Source organism: Polypterus senegalus, chromosome 15 (assembly GCF_016835505.1).
Source record: "Polypterus senegalus isolate Bchr_013 chromosome 15, ASM1683550v1, whole genome shotgun sequence".
Classification (NCBI taxonomy): domain Eukaryota; kingdom Metazoa; phylum Chordata; class Cladistia; order Polypteriformes; family Polypteridae; genus Polypterus; species Polypterus senegalus.
The window spans coordinates 133,236,693-133,257,509 of record NC_053168.1 but is presented as its reverse complement, the minus strand read 5'-3'; the positions used below and the strand labels follow the sequence as shown (position 1 = coordinate 133,257,509).

Sequence of the window (20,817 nt, the reverse complement as noted above, 5' to 3'; positions counted from 1 at the left end):
CCAGTTCTTAAATCCTTACACTGGCTCCCGGTTAAGTTTAGGGCAGATTTCAAAATCCTCCTTTTAACATATAAAGCCTTAAATGGCCGAGGTCCGGCTTACTTGTCTGAACTCATCGTGACTTGCAAACCAGAGCGCACATTAAGATCTCAAGATTCTGGTCTACTTAGAATTCCAACGATTAATAAAATAACAGTGGCAGGTTTTAGTTACAGGGCCCCTAAACTGTGGAGTGGTCTGCCTGCTACTATAAGAGATGCCCCTTCGGTCTCAGCTTTCAAATTAGACTTACAACTTCAGTTTAGCACACCCTGACTAGAGCTGCTGATTAACTGTAGAGACTGCATCTCTGTTGTTAGTCATTAGCACTAAAACATAAGTAACATGATAGTTACAATTTGTTACCAACCCTCACCTATTCTGTTTCTCGTCTCGGTACTCAAATATGGCACTTGGCGCCAGCTACTGCCTACCTGCCAAGTTGTTTTGCTTCCCTAAGGTAAAGTCAGCTCTGATGGAGGATCGCAGGAATCATCGGGTGGAAGGAGCATTTCACCAGATTGGCTAGCTTAGCGCTGACTCAGCTGTTAAATGACCAATAGGGGGAGGCAGCTTGATGGATGAGGTCTCCAGAACTCTAAAAAAATCCAAATCCTATTATGTGATATCATCTACTGTTAAATTCTGCTGCGCACTTGTAATATTTTAATTTCACTATTATATTGTATTGAGGATGACTTGTGTTCTGTTCTGTGTGTTGTGTTGTATTGACCCCCTTCTTTTTGACACCCACTGCACACCCAACCTACCTGGAAAGGGGTCTCTCTTTGAACTGCCTTTCCCAAGGTTTCTTCCATTAGTTCCCTACTAGGGTTTTTTTGGGAGTTTCTCCTTGTCTTCTTAGAGAGTCGAGGCTGGGGGACTGTCAAGAGGCAGGGCCTGTTAAAGCCCATTGCGGCACTTCATGTGCGATATATTTAGATGATGTGGTACTTTATATATCAGACCCACAATAAAAATCACATATGACATCTGTGCCTTTCATATCCATCCATCCATCCATCTATCTAATCCAGGGTTAGTTTATTGCTGTGATGATAACCCTGGATGAGATGGGATGGGATGGATGGATGGATGGATGGATGGATGGATGGATGGATGGATGGATAGATAGATAGATAGATAGATAGATAGATAGATAGATAGATAGATAGATAGATAGATAGATAGATAGATAGATACTTCATTCATTCCTTCAGGGAAATTCAGAATAATGTCTTGATAATACTAGCTACTGTACTCATTGGAACATGATGCTCTTGTAGCCTTTGCCTTGACCAAACTTGCTCACTATTTTCTTCCATTCTTCCCCAAGCAACTCTCTGCTTTTCCTTCCCTTGTTCACATTCAGTGTAATGCATGCAATGACACAACACAGCAGTGTGAGGTCTTTGCTCCATTCAAACAGGCTGACTGAGCCGATTATAAGACTGTATGTGTTCAGGTAAAGTACAACTTCCAGTTGATGGATCTGGCCCAAAAGTGAATACAGATCTACAATTTTGGTGTAACAACTACATGCCAAATTCCATCCATCTATCTAGTTGCGTTTTTGAGTTATTGTGTTTACATACACACACACACATAGAGACACAATTCTAAAACACATTGACTCTGGGAGGTCTAAAACGTCAAGATTCATCAAAACCTTAAGGTCGTATTTTTTCATGATTACTATACTTTCTCTGTACTTTGTATATGAGAAAGTAAAAATTTGGCAGACGCTTTTATCCAAGGTGACTGACAACATTTATGATACAATTGTTTCCATGTCTTTTGGTTTTCTAATTGGAGCACAGGCCGGTCAACTGATGTTCTCATGATTATGTGTGGTGTCAGCAGTGGGATTTGAACCCACAACCCTCAGGATTGGAAGTCCAAAGCCTTAACCACTACAATTACTTGCATTACGCGGAGAAGAAAACGGGTGGATAGGTAGATTTTTTCATAACAAGAGCATAAACTCTTTTATTAACATTTAAACATTCTATAAATAGGCATCATAAAAATTAAACTGCCTTTTCGAAACTATATAAGGGTAACAGCTTGACAAATTGTACATTAAAAAAGAACCTGCTTGATTAAATTAACAAATATATATGTCGGTCCGGGGCTTGTTTACCCTTTTTCATAAGTAATCTACCCCCACAAGCAACACACAATAGCACTGCCGAATACTTAAAGTGGGATTAATAACCAGATTAAGAATGGCATTAAAAGCTCATGTCTCTTCAAAGCAGAGGCAGCATTTTTAAGATGTGTAGCATACAGATTAATTACAGACCTGCGCTGCAACAGGCAGACTTTAATTCTGCCCGCATATACTGTCACCATCTGGATTTCAATAGCCCTCTGTGCCATATTGATTTACATTTTATTCTCCAACTACTGTGCTACAGCAAAGCATTTTACTCGGGAAAGCTATAAAAACGCTTCAGAAAGCCCCGCGTTCAATGCCTCTTTATAAGCAACACACAGTCCTCTACTTGTGTGTCATGCTATAAACGTGCTGCTCCAGCAAACAGGCCCACAGGACCTTTTAGGGATCACAACTCTAATAATAAAAAGGTGTTTTATTTAAGGCTTTATCAAAGCAACCATTTCTCAATAAATTCCAGTCTCTTTAAATGGTTAATCCTAAATGTGGTGGGCAAGATATGTCCAAACTGAGCTCCGATATTTTCAGCCTACTGAACAGTGGACAACATATGTTGTGAAGTGTAAAGCTCGGGTGGATATTTTTGTTAATGCAGCATTGGTGGTGGTGCTGGGGGGCAGGGGGGTGGTGGTGCTCTAGTCTCCCTGAACTGAAGTCCAACAAAACAAAGCGATGGGACCGAGCACTGGGATCAGGTATCATGCGCACTAACAGAGACGGTTTTTTTCTCTCATTATCACCATCTGTTAACTTAAGGCCAGGTGGCACATTAAACATGGATATTTGCAAGATCTGAGCAAAATGAAACAAAAAATTCTGAGCCAAGCTGGGAGTCAGACGAAAGTGGTGGTTGTTTTTTTTCTTTTTTGTACCATATTTTTCCAAATATAATCATTTTTTGGATTTCATTTGTAATAAAATGTTTTTATGTAATTGCCAACAAATGTGTTTTTTTTATCATTGTAAAGTGAAATAATATTATTAAATGTTGTTTTCTGTACCGTGTTTTTCCAAATGATAATGATAAAATAATCTATAAATTTAGCTTAAAATAAAATGTTAGTTCTACATTATAATTGACAATTATTTATTTTTTTTTTACCATTGTGAAGTTAAATCTACTCTCTATATATAAAATCCCAAGCCTAAAAGTTCAAAAATTTTATGTGTATTTTATTGTTTTAATGTCACTTTTTGTCATACTTTAAATCAAGCTTATTTTAAAACTATATATATATATATATATATATATATATATATATACATATGTGTTTGGTATTATTCTTTTCAGAATTTATCGAACTTTAATGTGATGTTGTTAAATTTTCAGATTCTTACTCCATTTTTAAATTATAAACTAAAACTATCAAAAACTCAAGTCCCGCGAGACGAGACTTTGTGCCAAGAGATTTAACCATGCCCGGGGCTGGAAATAAAAGACAAAGAGTAGTACAGCTGCTGTACAGGCTTTTAAATGTTGAAAGTGTCACACGAGATGCAGATCAGGCGGCACGGCAGCAGCAGCAGCTGATCGAGTAAAGAGTTTATTTGTTTCCCATTGTATCACTGTTTAAGAGGGGGTTTCGGAGGAGCGACCTCGTGTCCTTGAGGTGCATTTATCCCCCCTCCTCACAATGTGAGTGACAGAGATGCCAAGTGAATGGCATGTAGCACAGAAAAGGGGGGTTGGTGAGCAAAGCGAGCAGGGTTAAGCCCCCTAGTAATACTATAAAGGTTGTTTTCTTCTACCATGTTCTTCCAAATGGAATCATTTTTAAATTTATTTTAAAATAAAATGTTATTTCTATGTAATTGTTACCATTGTGAAATTAAATAATATTATTAAAGGTTGTTTTTTGTAACATGTTCGTCCAAATGTAATATTTTTTAAAATTTAGTTTAAAATAAAATATTATTTCTATGCAATCGGCAACAATTTTTCTTTTCTTACTTAACTTAAATAAAGCTATTAAAATTGTACATGTGCTCAGCAGTTACTGAAATGATATTTAGCATCCAGATTTTAATGCCTCCAGTATGTCTTAACTAAATAAATGCACCTACTGCCTTAATTTTATTACTTTACTAAAAACTAAACTCTTTAACATCATTCTGCGCTTTGTTCTTAAGTCTATTTATTAGGTATTTCAAAAACAAATGACATCACTTTTCTACATAGTCACCTTTGTTTGTGATGCAATTTTCCCAGCGTCATACCAACTTTTTAATGCCCAATTACTACTCCTCCCGCCTTCACCGTTTCCAACGAAAGTATGAAAGTGCAGAAACTATTTGAACATCCCTCGTATAAAAATTGTAGATGGAAATTAACTGTGAGATGTAATATTATTATCCTTGTATCTACATACAGCTCACGGGTGACACTTCAAATATCACAAATTTGAATCTTGCACTTGGATTCCCAAGCACCATCTTGCATAAAGCTACGTACACACAACATGTGGAAATAAAGCCAGTGAATATGTGGATAATAATAAAATAATACACCCAAGTCCAAGTCAAAGCTTTACCACTGGGACCACTGACACACCATTTTTCCACATGTGTGTGGGAGAAGCTGAAGAGCAGACTCATACAAAATGTTCACAAAAGTGCAGATAATAAGCTTGTTGCCAAGTGACTCCTAAAGGGAAACTGTCTCTCAAAAAGAGTTAAAAATGGGCTCAATTAAAATGGGTTTTACCCAGTTGGCACTCCAAGCATTTGGCCATTAGGCTTTTGGTCTGCCTCTTTATTCACCCCGCTACTATACATATATATATATATTTATATATATATACATACATATATATATATATATATATATATATATATATATATATATATATATATATATAAACACACACACACAAATATATATTTTATATATATATATATATATAAACACACACACACAAATATATATATATATATATATATATATATATATACACACACATGGACACACAGACATACAACAACAACATCATTTATTTATATAGCACATTTTCATACAAACAGTAGCTCAAAGTGCTTTACATAATAAAGAATAGAAAAAGACACAATAAGAAAACAAAATAAATCAACATTAATTAACATCGAATAAGAGTAAGGTTCAATGGCCAGGGGGGACAGAAAAAACAAAAAAACTCCAGACGGCTGGAGAAAAAATAAAATCTGTAGGGATTCCAGACCATGAGACCGCCCAGTCCCCTCTGGGCATTCTACCTAACATAAATGAAACAGTCCTCTTTGGATTTAGGGTTCTCATGGAGTCACTTGATGTTGATGGTCATACAGACTTCTGCCTTTAAATCCATCCATCATTGTTGGAGCATCCACAGCATACACATAAATATATTTATTAGGACTTGTTAGGTGTGCACACCTTTGTATCCCCTTACCAGGATCGAACCTCAGACATTGCGATACGACAACTGGCTCACTTATTTGGCAGGGTTAATATCGGAGAATTACATTAGTCTTTTAAGTTTGAATTGCAATCAGATTATTAGGTGGTTACCTTCCAGGTAACACTTGTGGTTGGTTAATCTGAAGAGACCCAATAAGGGTGAAACACGATTTGGGTACTCTTTGCATTATTTGGCAGATACTGCACCACATATCTATGAGCTGCATCTCTCAACTGAGAGGACATGGCCGATGTCTGCTGACTGGCCGACCAAGCACAAGTGTTACCTGGTAGGTAGCTACCAAATAATCCAATTGTGATTCAGACTTAAAAAAGAACATATATACATATATTTATATTGTGGTGGATGGCCGGGGCTCCTTGCCCAGCTAAGACACCCCTATAATAGAAAGACCTGGGAAGAGAGCATATTAAGCACATAACCTCCCCCGGTATGCTAGCGGGCAGCCCCCCGACTGGTAGCAGGGTCATGGGTTTGAAGCATGGAAGCTCAACCCTGCCGGGGCCCATGACCACTGCCAAGGGGTGCCTGGACGATTACTGAGCCCTTTGGTGCAGCTCCTCTGCCAAACCCAGAAGTGCCGCTGGAAGAAGGTTATCAAGCACCTGGAGCACTTCCCGGTGCCCTATAAAAGGGGCAAGTCGCCACTGCTCCGGGAGCCAGTGTTGGGAGGAGGTGGACAAAGTTTGCCAGGAGTAGTGGAGGTGGAAGGACTAAGAGAGACAGAGAGAAGAGAAGAGAAGAGGAAGAAGAAGAGAACTTTAGTGCTGTCTTTGTACTGAGTTGCTGTTGGGGAGACGAGACAAAAGCGTTTCCCCATAGAAAAAAAGTGAGTGCTGTGCTGGAGCTCGTGTCTTTGCCTGTCTGTGTCAGGGAAGGGGGAGCAGGCGTGCCCTGGTGGACCACTATACACACACACACACATATATACAGTATATATATATATATATATATATATATATATATATATATATATATATATATATATATATATATATAGTGAACTGGGACCCTGACATAGGCAGACGGACAACATAGTTCCACCACACACCGTTTATTTACAATATTTACAAGTTTTTTTGTGCACTCACACCTCAGTGCCTCCAGCACCGATTCCCCAAAGTCCAGGCCTCTTAGTCACTGTGCCTCTCTCTCTTTGGCCGCCTCCCGTCCTCTCTCCAGCTCTGTCCTCTTCCACCCGACATCCTCTATCGACTGAAGGGAGGCGGCCCCTTAAATGGGAACCCGGATGGGCTCCAGCTGCTATCCGGCAATCAGTCCTAGTCACACCCCAGTGTGGCGGAAGTGCCGGCTGCGCACCCGGAAGCCATCCAGGTGTCCCCCGTCGTCTTCCCCAGCACTTCCTGGTGTGGCGGAAGTGCTGGGCTCCAGGGTTCCTCAGGCACCCAATATAACCAGGGCGATCGCCCCCTTGCGGTCTGGAGGAGGCACAAGCCCTCCTCTGGTCCTCCTGAGCCCGGCCGGGGACCACACGGGATATTCCGGCATCGGGGCGCTGCCTGGCGGTGGCCACGGGTCCCTACAGGGCTGGGCTTCCAAGCCCTGTACCCGAGGCCCCCAACATAACCAGGACGGACGCCGCCTCGCGGTCTGGAGGAAGCACAAGCCCATCTCTGGTCCTCCTGGGCGTCCCGGCCGGGCTGACCACAATATATATACACACAAACAAAAACATATGTACAGGTATGTACTATATACAGATCTCACATGCAATGTAAAAACCTAATAACTGCCATTTTCTTCAAAATTGACTTTTTTCCATTTTTGGAGTTACTAGATCTTTCCTGATGTTATAAGGTAGTGATGATGGCCAAATATGTTTTCATTCCAGTCATAACACGATGGAGGAAGTTAATATGTACACAGTATTTTACATACTGCAAGACAAAAGCCTAGCCACTCCACTGACCAATGAGGAAAGACGAACTACCAATGAAAACATCGGGTTACGATCACATGATTTAAATGCTGCAACTGCATGATTTCAATGACAGGTGTTGTTGATTTGTGAGAAAAACAATATTGTGTACGTGAAGTTCAGGAAAAATGAAATCTAGAGATTGTTAATTATTGGGGTGACATCATTTTCAGAATTTGCAGAAAACTTGAAACATGTGACATACAAGGTTTTTCCACAGGTGGACAAATTTGTCGGTACCTTTACAGGTCATTGAAAAACTGCTGTATGCCTCCTGAAAAGTGATGAAATGAAAAGCAATCATCCTCTGTGTACCTGCATGTCTTTGATATGTGACTGAGTAAAGCAAAGTGAGTGTGAGAAGAGATCAAGTACTATTTATTCTACAAAGACATTCTAAAATGGCCCGGACACATTTGTTGTTCGTATCACACGTGTCTCCAATCATGCATGCCCGTGGTGACACACCCATCTGCTGTGATAATCACTCCGTTGACTTATGAAGATTTCTTTCCATATGATCCTCTGTACCAGCTACAACCTCTTGGATGCTAACAGAAGAGTTCCTTGGTTTTGATGCATTGCTCCCATAACAAGAAGCAGGCCACATTTTCACCACTTGCTGAAGTGAGCATTTGGCAGCCATATTCACAATGAAATATTGTCCCATGAATTCCTCAAGTCTCAGCTTGAAGGTTACCATATGAACAGACAGCTCCACAATCAGAATACACTGTTTCCATGAATTCTTTGAGTCTTCTCTTCGGGATTCATTCAGATAACAGAACTAACAAAACAAAACAACCTTCTGCGAGATTCACCTGACAATATTTGCTTCTGGTAAAACCACAGCGAAGCTTCTTATAATGCATGGGGCTACTTCTACCTGGACCTCCTGGTATCTGTGAGGTCTATCATGAAATTCAGGACACTGATATTTAAGAGGGTTTTAATGCAAACGTTATTACATTACGTTACCTGAAAGCATTCTTAGAAGCTGTTTAATTTTGGGGGCGTCCACCAGTACATTGCCATTTGGGCATTTTATTCGGTCTCATTAATTTCAAGGCAGATCTTGTGTAAATATAAAATCCCAAGAATCCATCCTCAAACTGTGGCATTCAGTACTGGGCCGTTTATTGCACTGACCCCAGCACTACAATTATAGGCTCTGTCCCCTGAAAAACTGACATGACATTAAACATGTATGTTATGCTACATGTCATCAGAATGCGGTGGGAAAACTGGAGTACCTGGTTGAAAAAAATTGGGAGTGGTCTCCCCTAGACTTTCTCGTATACTCAGATATGGGGATGGATATTTGCGGAGTAAACCGCAAGATAATGATTATATTTTTAAAATATGTACATTAAAGAACCATCAAGAACAAATCAAATCAAATTGATAATATATTGAACAATTATTGTAAAAGTTACATAAATCAGACTCTGCAGCTGCACGAATAAAATGTAAAGTACCCCTTCCGGTTAACGGAAATAGACCAAAAGTTGACAAAAATCTACAATTTGTACCTAATACCTGTGTGCAAAATTTGGTTGGCCTAAGTGAAAGCATACTCAGGTTATCGTGTTTACATACACACAAACACAGACAAAGAGAAATAATTCCAAACATGGCATTTTCGGACTCAGGGAGGTCTAAAACATCGAGATTCATCAAAATCTTGAAATAGAATTTTGGAGGATGGATGAAAAAGTCATGGAGGTCTAAAACATCGAGATTCATCAAAATCTTGAAATAGAATTTTTGGAGGATGCCAATACTTTCTTTATACTTCGTACATGAAAAAGTCATGGAGGTCTAAAACACTGAGATTCATCAAAATCTCAACATTGAATTTTTGAACGATTACAATATTTTCCCTATGCTTCGTATACGAGAAAGTCAGGGAGGTCTAAAATATCGATATTCATCAAAATCTCAACATCGATTTTTTGAACGATTACAATATTTTCCCTATGCTATGTATACGAGAAAGTCGGGGAGGTCTAATACATTGATATTCATCAAAATCTCGACATCGAATTTTTGGACGATTACAATACTTTCCTTATACTTCGTATACAAGAAAGTAAAAAAGGACTTAAACCCCTACATAGAGAGCAGTCAAGCACTGGAATCTAACCGATGACGCTGGAGTCACATGGGGGCAGCACTTTGTACTGTATAGTCAGCAAAAGGGAGCAGGGCTGCAGCAAACTCCCTAGCCAGTCCTGACAATAAAAAAGGAAAAAAATAATAAGAAATGACAAAACAAAATGAAAAAAACATTTTCTCTCTTTTAGGCCTTACAAAGTTGTACAGGAGGTCACACTTTGGAGAAACCCGCCACTAATTTCAAAGGTAACCTGACTCAATTCTAGTGAGTGAACCACCTCATACTGTGGTGGCTCAGCTAGATGTACTTTTTGATCACTCAAGTTTCTCCTGCCTTTTCAGATCCTCTACCACATTGGAAATAAATCGTATTATTTCAAGCACTCAAATGAATTCACATTGAAGTCTTTTAAGCACCACAGATCCGAGTAAAGCTTCATTACACAATATATCAGTGGCTGAAGAAATTAAGGAGGTTTCTCAAATGCATCATTAAAAGTAAATATTATAACAAGTTTCTGTTTCTCATAGTACTTTGACCTTTGAATCCAAACCCACACAGGTAACAGGTCCCCCACAGTATTCAAATTTATTGCACTCTATCATCAGCCTTCTTTCAGTTACAGAAATCAAAAAGATCAAGAGTTCTATAACACAGATAAGCAGATGCACAAATGATATATGCTGCCAAGCAGATGTTTCTCTTCAGATGTAATGTTACCAGAAATGCACAACATATGTGCCCTCTCTTAAAATACTGAAATTTTACTAAATTAAATGTGCTTAATAGACTTTAAACACTCAGTATGAATTACCTAGGACTTTGGCAAATGAGGCAAATCTTAAAACTCTAAAGTTTGTATAATGAAAACAGAACATTAACGCTCATCCTGGCCACACTAAATTAGTCAACAGGATCTCTTTTAAATATGACTACATACTTCATCCTGTGGGTGGCCCTTATCTGTGTAATTGTATGACATGGCATGGCCTAAAAGACAGCACCTTTCTATCACAGAGTCAGGGATATTTCATGTAAATGAGGTTTCAAATACTCTATTTGAGGACATTTTCCTCAGAAAGGGGAATCCTAATGAAAATTACAGAAAATTCTATACGTGGCCAACGTGTTTACTATATTTGTTAAAGCTATTTACAGTTAGAGATTAGAGGAAAATAGAAAAAACACTATGACAGACAGACAGACAGACAGACAGACAGACAGACAGACAGACAGACAGACAGATAGATAGATAGATAGATAGATAGATAGATAGATAGATAGATAAAACAAACTCAGATTATACTTCAAATTAGTGCTAGCTACTTGACCAGGGTACCCTCTATCACCAAAGCTTTTTGCATTAGTCATTGAGCCACTGGCCACTCATCTCCGGAAGAAAACAGAGAGAAAAAAGATTAAAAGAGAAGGTCTTCAATAGAAAATAAAACTATATGTAGATGATGTGGTGCTTTATATAGCAGACCCACAAGTATTTACTTAAACGTCTTATGAGAAATACATAAGATCTCTGGATTCAAAATTAATTTGAATAACGGTGCGTTTTTCTTTAGTAGATTCTCTAGCACATCATACTAAATTGGTTAGCTATAATATCAAAACAGTTTCAGAAAAAGATTAGATAGATAGATAGATAGATAGATAGATAGATAGATAGATAGATAGATAGATAGATAGATAGATAGATAGATAGACGAATAAAACAAACTCAGATTATACTTCAAATTAGTGCTAGCTACTTGACCAGGGTACCCTCTATCACCAAAGCTTTTTGCATTAGCCATTGAGCCACTGGCCACTCATCTCCGGAAGAAAACAGAGAGAAAAAAGATTAAAAGAGAAGGTCTTCAATAGAAAATAAAACAATATGTAGATGATGAGGTGCTTTATATAGCAGACCCACAAGTATTTCTACCATTAGCCTTAAACGTCTTATGAGAAATACATAAGATCTCTGGATTCAAAATTAATTTGAATAACGGTGCGTTTTTCTTTAGTAGATTCTCTAGCACATCATACTAAATTGGTTAGCTATAATATCAAAACAGTTTCAGAAAAAGATTAGATAGATAGATAGATAGATAGATAGATAGATAGATAGATAGATAGATAGATAGATAGATAGATAGATAGATAGATAGATAGATAGATAAGATAGATAGATAGATAGCCCACTGCACAATGAAAAATCTTTACAATGTAGTAAATTAAAGGCTGCAATGCTAAATACAGCAGAATAAAACATTGATTTTTCAATAATAAAACTAAATTGCAAATCACCTTGACAAAATTTTCCACTCTGTTTCACCTATTTGAATTTAAATAGTATTCTGATAAAGAAACTCTACAGGTATAAAAGGTTTGTTTTCCCTATTTGCAGGCATGTTTCAAGTGCTACAGAAACATCTAAGATTACAAAATTGAGAGCCTTTATTTTTTCACAACAGAAAAAATGAATATATCAATAAATACATAAAAGAATATGCATTGCACAAATGCGTACATACAACAGCTTCTTCTAATCACAGTTTATAAACATTTTTATTTACTATCAACACATTTGTTAGACGCCATTCTGCTATCAACAAAGCTTGCCAGAAAAATGAGACACTTGAGTCTTCCTGAAAAACAGTAACTGAATGCTTAGAATTGTAGCAGGCTACAAAAACTAAAAAAAAAAACTGCGATTATCATTAAAATGTTTTTAATATATGCAAGCGGCGACAGACCGACCGACCGACCGACCGACAGATAGATAGATAGATAGATAGATAGATAGATAGATAGATAGATAGATAGATAGATAGATAGATAGATAGATAGATAGATAGATAGATAGATAGATAGATAGATGTGAAAGGCACAGAGGTCATATGTAATTTTTATTGTGAGTGTACCACATCATCTAAATATATCACACAAGAAGTGCCGCAATGGGCTTTAACAGGCCCTGCCACTTGACAGTCCCCCAGCTTCGACTCTCTAAGAAGACAAGGAAAAACTCACAAAAAAAACCTAGTACGTAAAAAATTGGAAGAAACCTTGGGAAAGGCAGTTCAAAGAGAGACCCCTTTCCAGGTAGGTTGGGTGTGCAGTGCGTGTCATAAAACGGGAGGTAAATACAATACAAGACACAGAACAGAACACAAGTAATCCTCAATACAATATAATACGCATGCAGGGCAGGTTAGAGATAATGGAAATACTAAAATTCAAAAGTCTCAAAAAAAAAATGATAGTAAACATCACATTAGTGCAAACAAACAGAAATTATTACTCGGCGAAATAACGGATCAGCAAAAAGAGATCGAATATTTTGTTCACATTTAAACTTTAAGTCGTCTAATTCGTGTTACCATCAGGGAAGAGTTGCATTTCTTCCCATTGACGAGGTGATTCCGCGAAAGATTTGTAGTTTGGTGAAAGTGAAATCCACATACGCGAGCGGCAGAGATGTGAAGTGGCTGGTGCGTAGCACAGGCCTGGGAGGTTGGCAATCGAAGTAAGCAGGGGGCAAAGCCCCCTAGTTTCAGTAAAAACACATGTGTTTGGGTGGTTGTGTACTGTATGACTTAATATGTGAATTTTGTGACACAAGCAATGTGACATTTTTTTCAATACAGTCCAGCAGCAGACCCCCAACTCTGCTGAGGAGCCAATCAAATTGCACATATTAGATGACATTTGGTGGCCTTTGCATAAGACATCAGTGATGTTATGCGACACACTCAGTCAACTGCATCATTTTAAGAGTACCTGATTATTCTAAAACATCCTCACACTATGGTTAGGTTTAGGGTGGTGGTACGGTTATCTGACTCATCAATCATAAAGACCACCCACTTGGTGTGTTGTGTAGTAGAGCTGCGTCTGCTGTACTGTAGCAGGACTGTCATGCAGTGCAGGAGGGAGTCACCTGACCTTTCTTAAGAGTTTCCGCTGTTTAAATCATGTGCCATAATCGTGCATTCCACTTGGCTGTTTAGTGGAGCTCCTGAATCGCAGAGCTCCGGAGGTCTGCATCTACAGTAGACCTCTCTTGATTTTTTCATAGATATTTCTGAAATTGTTTGCTGTTAGTCCAGCATCAATCTCCACTGACGCCTATTGTGTCAGAAACGTTGTTGTCTCTGTCTCCATGAAATGAACATTTCTTTTTCTGGACCATCACTCCAAACTATGTGGGGTAAGTGTCACGTATACATCACTTTTGGTTGGAATATTCCCTTAAAGCACAGAATTGCGTTTCCTCTCTAGGCTGCAATGACTTTGCTTTGTTGTCTCTTCTCATTGTTCTTCCACTTCAGTTCTGAAGCAATCAAGTAGTTTAATTTAAGACGAAGGAAAATCATAAAAGATGATAGTGGCTTTGTTTCATTTGATCAAAGACCATAATACACTTTTGTATGAGTAGTAAAACTCACACTCTTAACTTCAGATACTGTGGATGCATGTGAGCCTTTGTATCCCCTTGAGATTTTGCAGACATGATAGCCTTGTCTATGAGGATCCCTGCCTGTCTGCAGCATTGTTTTACCCAGGTAAACAGTGAATGATGTGCTTTATTAACATTACAATTAAGAAGTGACATGACTGAAGTCTTTAAAATTATAAAAAAGAGTTAGAATCGCAGATCCCATTTGTTATTTTTAAATAAATTCTGCTACAAGAACATGAACAGGATGGACGGATTTTGTCCTAACTTTTCTAATGTTCTAGGAAGAAGATCCCCACTTGAACAACATGGTAGACTATGCATACATAGTTTAAAAGCCCCCTTGAAATGATAAAATAATGACTCCTCTTAAAAATACTAATGGACGGCACGGTGGCGCAGTGGGTAGCGCTGCTGCCTCACAGTTAGGAGAACCGGGTTCACTTGCATGTTCTCCCCGTGTCTGTGTGGGTTTCCTCCCACAGTCCAAAGACATGCAGGTTAGGTGCATTGGCGATTATAAATTGTCTCTAGTGTGTGCTTGGTGTGTGTGTGTGTGTGCCCTGCAGTTGGCTGGCACCCTGCCCGGGGTTTGTTTCCTGCTTCGCGCCCTGTGTTGGCTGGGATTGGCTCCAGTAGACCCCCGTGACCCTGTAGTTAGGATATAGCAGGTTGTATAATGGATGGATGGATGGATAAAAATACTAATTGATTTACATAATCCTGTTAATGTGAAATCAACAGCAATTATTACCATCTCATTACAGATCTTAAAGATCGATGTGTAAGCAACAGAAGTATGAGAAAGAAAGACAAAGAAAGAAACAAAGAAAGAAAGAAAGAAAGAAAGAAAGCGTCTATCCCATCTGAACGGATGAGATGTCAAACCAGCATTGCCCACTCACTTGAAAACTAATTATCAGGTCTTGCGGCCAGTAGAACTTTTGGACTTCTCACAAATGGTGGCCATGGCAAAATCACAACTCAAGACGGGAGACAGAAGTTCAAACTTTTGGACTTTCAAACATTTGGAGATGTTTGTATACGTTAGATTTTATTGGTGTTTGCAAGAAAGAGGTGAAATGTGCAACAAAATAAATGCAGAATTGGTTATATTATAAGAACAACAAAACCAAAAATATGAAGTAAGGTAAAAAAATAAATACCAGTAAAAGCCTTTAAGATACATAAATAATACTTGGACATTCCTTTACTTTTACAGCCTGATGTGCATTGATAATCCACTCAGAACTGTTACATCAGCTCTTCTTTAATGAATAGTACCAATGCGTTTACAATAATGACTACAATTATTACATAATCCATTTACTGATATAAATAACTTTATATTATCACTTGTGTATACATAAATACATATTATAGTGAATCTTCTAGTGGCACTGATTATAATGATATGTATGTACTTTATGTGTTATGATGTATATAAAAAATGTGAATGTACAGTATGTTCATTTATGAATGTACAATATGAATGTATGTGTATATAAACATACGTACTGCCAAAGTCAAGTGTTGTTTCCACCATAATGCAAGCATGCACCTTGAACACTGTGACGCTTACATGAAGAAGCAACAGATTTAGGGGCAGCTTTTGACACCGTGACTGCCTCCACTGTGAATGAGCCATGTCTCAATTATAATTTTAACATGACCTTATGTAGTTATGATTTGTTTATGTAATATAGCTTAATTAACACAGGTATGTTTATGTTAATCATTGACATCCATTCTGTTTTACAGAGTGCTTATATATACAGTACAAATGTTGTACGGCTTAATAAGTCACTATTAGTGCAATAAAACTGCAAATGTATGTAACTGCTTCAAGTCTGCACTGAAGGAGGAACAATGAGCAAAAAATACATTGGACTGAGCTAAATTATATGTGTATATGTATAAAGGTAAATGCATTCACAGTCACTTCACACGGTCATAATGTCTTAATGGTGTGCTTTATGTTGTAGACACAGGGTCTGAAGTAAGGCAGACAGGAGTTTCACAATAAGGTAGTAATACTCGCATATGAGGTGCCAGAAACTGGTGAAATGTAGATAGATAGATAGATAGATAGATAGATAGATAGATAGATAGATAGATAGATAGATAGATAGATAGATAGATAGTGGTTTTAGTATAGTTGGCAGGATAGATAGATAGATAGATAGATAGATAGATAGATAGATAGATAGATAGATAGATAGATAGATAGATAGATAGATAGATAGATAGTGGTTTTAGCATAGTTGGCAGGATAGATGGATAGATAGATAGATAGATAGATAGATAGATAGATAGATAGATAGATAGATAGATAGATAGATAGGAAAGGCACTTTTTCAATGTCTTTAGGTGACTATATCTCTTTTAACTTTGCACGTAATCGAGATAATGCATATGTACTCAGGAAAAAATTCCACCAACGTTATCGAACTACCCTAAGTGCGAAAATATTATTTTAATACAAATTTTGATTATAAATAGAGATAAATGATTGTGTATCGATATTATCAATTAGTTATGATGAGAAACAAAGTGATATTACGCAACTCAAAGTGGTTCTGATGACCTTTTTCCTCTATCTGAGTATACAAGAAAGTCGAGGTGTGCGCACTAGCGATTGTTTAACTTACTAACTCTTTATATTGGGGAGACCAAAAATTCAATCCGGGAAAGATTTGTACAGCACCTAAGATCAATACAAAAGCAAACAAAAAAGAAACGATTCTGTACAAACACGTTTCACTGGAATCACATCAACCAATGAGGTATGGATTGGAGCAGAAGGCATTTTGGTCTAAAAAAATCAGATCAAGGAAGGAAAGTGACCGGATCAACTCATTAGGGACATATTTTCCAGATGGTGTAAATGAGAAATAGAAGTGTCCTGGGAGGGTCTTATGAAATAGTTATTTTAATATATATTGTTTTAGTGTATTTTATAGTTATGGGTTATAATTGGAATTGATTGTGTTAGGGAAGTGAATTCCAGATAATTCTGATTTAAACTAGGATGAGGTCATTTGTTAATTAAGGCCCAGCAGTAATGCTAATATCCCCTACCCCAATCCTAACCTAACCCTTCTGATTCCATTTTAACCTTAATAGGCTGCCTAAATGTAGTACTCTTGTAATGAGTGTTGACACCCGTGTTTTGTTTTAGGCTTTACCTTTGTTGTGACTCCTAAATATGAATGAATTACAAGGTCTTTTATTGAGAGGTAAATTGAATCTAAGCAGCCGCTTTAAATAAAGAAGGAGTTTACAATGTGAACCATTTCAAGCAATCCTGCTATTTTCAAGCCTGTGTGTTATTGGAAACTATGGGCCACTGTTGTTAAGCGCAGCAAAATAAAGAAAGCAGTGGTTGTGCCCCAGCCTTGGCGGGGGTTGTGTACAAGGAGGCGACTTCCAGCAGTGAGTTTAGCCAACAGGGTATGTTATATCTAACTATTTACAAGGCATCGTCAGCACACGTCACTTTTTCCGGGATTTTGGTTTACTTTTGAGGTCAAATGTCCAGTCTCTACTTAGCATGACAAAGTTTGTAATCCCTCGAGTGTTACGCTTTTCTAAATATGGACATAAACAAAGATATCTTGCCAGCTTTACAGCAAAAAGATCTGGCGTCCACCTGTTTTGGTGCCTCTGCTTTCTCTCACAGGTCTAATTACATTTTGTATACACGAGCTTTTGCTGTAGGCCAAAACACGTTGAGTATACAATATGTGGCACACTCAGCCAGTGTTTCAGGACATCCAGGTTCATATCGGGAAGGCATGTCTCATCGCTTAGCAGGCTGGTAACAACTAACTTTAAAACAGAGGAAGCAGCAAACAATGTCAGTACAATCCTGTTTTAGATACCAGAAGCTAAGTGGTAATAAATCAGATAACTTTAAATTTCAAAGCTACTGTATCACTTACGGTGGCCCTTCTGTTGCTTTGGCTTCTTCTGTCAAACCTTTACAGCATATGCACAATGCACTTTTCTCTGCTCTAATGTTTAATTTGATTAAGTAAGCCAAAAAAAAACACACATCCACAAAACAATGCACAGGCTTTGTTAAGTCATAACAGGCAAGCTTGAGGAAAAAAGAGGAACTAAACTCTACTGAAAAGATGCAAGTTCCTTCTTTAACAAAAACATACAAGTACTGAAAGAAGAAGAAAAAAAAAACAAACCCTCTCTGTGATAATCCCATCACTTCCAAAACAATTCCATTTTCTTTAATCCTGCAACAGCAGATTTGCACAGCCCTCTGCACACATTTGGAAAGGTTTCAACTACACCTACATTAATTAATTACCTCGACTGTCTACACTTCACTCTTTATACACTTTGCAAACCTGGCAGAAAGGAAAAAAAAAAAAAAAAGATCACATATAAAGGAAAAAAAAGTGCATGTTTCTATTTTAATCTCTACAGTAAACAAAAAAACTGTTTGCAGGTTCTTTTTGTTTTATATATGTACTTTTAGTTTTCGCAGTGCAAATACATACAGGAATCTGCATATAAAAAGATTACAGGCTACATATTCACCGTCTGCTTATCTCCTCGTATACTGAAAGGCACCAATTTCTTTATTCCTCTCCCTTTTTATATAAATGCAAATAAGCAAATATTTGCATACGTTTCTCTTCTTAAAGTCTACCTCACATGGCCAGATATACCTTTATCCTGAAATATTTACATAAATCTAGTAAAATTAGCTGACTCAAAATGAAAGTATTGCTTAATGTTATCATGAAGTAAATCTTTGAAAACATGTATGTTGCATGTGTGGGCATTACTCTTTGTGAGCACACATACTCATCTCAACACATGAAAGAGGGAACATGAATTTCCCAAATTATATACATATATACAGTACAGAGCACAAACTGAGAAGCATTCAGGTTGGTATATATACATATTGCTCTCTTTAAGCACACCTATTGATTTTAACACTCTCTCTCTCTCTATATATATATATATATATATATATATATATATATATATATATATATATATATATATAAATAAAAATTGTAAATTTAATTACTCATATATATTTTATATACAGAACACAAACACACATACAGATTGATATATATACACAGTCCTGTGTATTGCCCTCTTTAAGCACACCTATTGATTTTAACACTTTATATATATATATATATATATATATATATATATATATATATATATATATATGTATACACATATATATACAAATAAAAAATTGTAAATTTAATTACTCATATATATTTTATATACAGAACACAAACACACATACAGATTGATATATATACACAGTCCTGTGTATTGCCCTCTTTAAGCACACCTATTGATTTTAACACTTTATATATATATATATATATTATATATTATATATATATATGTATACACATATATATACAAATAAAAAATTGTAAATTTAATTACTCATATATATTTTATATACAGAACACAAACACACATACAGATTGATATATATACACAGTCCTGTGTATTGCCCTCTTTAAGCACACCTATTGATTTTAACACTTTATATATATATATATATATACATATATATATATATATATATATATATATATATATATATATGTATACACATATATATACAAATAAAAAAATTGTAAATTTAATTACTCATATATATTGCATATACAGTACACAAACACACATACTGATTTCAACACATATAAAATGCATAACATTAATTACTCATATATATATATACTGTACACAACTTGAGAAGCATTCAGATTGGTATATATTCACTTTTATGTGCATTGCTGTTTTGAGCACATCAATTGATTTTAACACTTTATATATACATAACTACAATAAATGCAACATTAATTAGTCATATATATTTATATATACTGTATATACAGTACACAAACTAAGAAGCATTTAGCTCGGTATATATACACACATACATACAAACAACTGTTGTGTATAAATATTTACATACATCCATACATTCAAATTGGTACACACACACTCTCTAATATATATAATATATATATAGATAGATAGATGTATAAACACAACTGAGCTAAGTCACCACACCCAGTACAACGCAACTCGAAAATGAAAAACAACTCAATACAGAAACGAACTTCTCTTACCATCCTACACTTTTGATGCACTGCACAAAGAAAGCTCTTCAATGCGAATCCATGAAATAGTTTAACCAAACAATCGACGCTGGGTCTCGTATCCTTGCCAAATTGAAAACATGAAATTTCTGAATTACAAATTCTAAATCGTAAACTGGTGAATTCCTGCTGTTGTCGGTCCTCCAGGACAATAACTGTCCTAAGTCACTGGTTACACGCTCTCTCTCTCTCTCTCTCTCTCTCTCCTAGTATTACAGCATATAATGACGGTGTGACGAAGTCCCTGCGGCACTCGGAAGGGGACAGAGTTGTTTGCAAAAAAAGAAAAAGTTGAACCGGTCGTGCCTCGTGCGCCGCCCACTTTTGCCAAGGGAACTAACTCAATAGTGAAGCGGCGCGGATGACGCGAAGAGCAGGTAACAACGCGAAGCCTCACCGGACACTCCGGCTTCCCAATCCTGCAGTGTCACCACAGGCACTTGCATGCAAGCGGCCAAACATGTGGATCTTATCTATT

General features: G+C 37.0%; 1 protein-coding gene across 1 annotated transcript in view; it reads right to left on the bottom strand.

The window, feature by feature from the left end:
• The window catches only part of znf516 (zinc finger protein 516), a 188,628-nt gene extending 168,089 nt beyond the window's left edge, over positions 1-20,539 (bottom strand). The window contains exon 1 of the mRNA XM_039736599.1: positions 20,310-20,539. The gene's annotated coding sequence lies outside the window, so the exon portion shown is untranslated. The remainder of the gene's footprint in view (positions 1-20,309) is intronic.
• Between the last annotated feature and the right edge of the window lie 278 nt (positions 20,540-20,817).